The sequence below is a fragment of the Grammomys surdaster genome, unplaced genomic scaffold (genome assembly GCF_004785775.1).
Source record: "Grammomys surdaster isolate TR1022 unplaced genomic scaffold, NIH_TR_1.0 336, whole genome shotgun sequence".
NCBI classification, from domain to species: domain Eukaryota; kingdom Metazoa; phylum Chordata; class Mammalia; order Rodentia; family Muridae; genus Grammomys; species Grammomys surdaster.
In genome coordinates, this window is record NW_021604755.1 from 348,086 (window position 1) to 348,612 (window position 527).

Below are 527 nucleotides of genomic sequence, written 5' to 3' on the forward strand. Positions count from 1 at the left end.
GTTTTCGGGAGCAGGAGAGTAAGGTGATACCACATGGATTGGAAGGGCTAGAGATGGGTACAAGGCTGTGCCTGCCAGGGAGACAGTTACACAATGAATGCTGAATATCTGGATCCTTATTACTTTGCGATGGGGACACCTATCTAATGGATACAGCTCCTGGCTTAGAGTTCTAGAGGGAGGTTCTAGGGTCACTCTGTGGGTTGTCACTGTGTAGCTGGGACAGCACAAGAAAGAGACATCCTAGGAGCCTCAGTCCCAGTTTTCAAGAGATGAGTGAAGCCTCAGACCTGACTGACAGACTGGGCTCCATTGGTGGTTCATTCATTTATTGGCAAAAATTCTCGAAGGTTAGCCTAAAGAGACTTAGAAATGAGAGGTTCTGGTGGAGCCAACTCCATGATGTAGGATGTTCTGGGAAGCACATGGCCAGCAGGGCACAGGAAGATGAGGGAGGACATAGAGGATGAGGGAGGCTGCAGGAGATGAGGGAGGCTGCAGGGGATGAGGGATGATACAGAGGATGA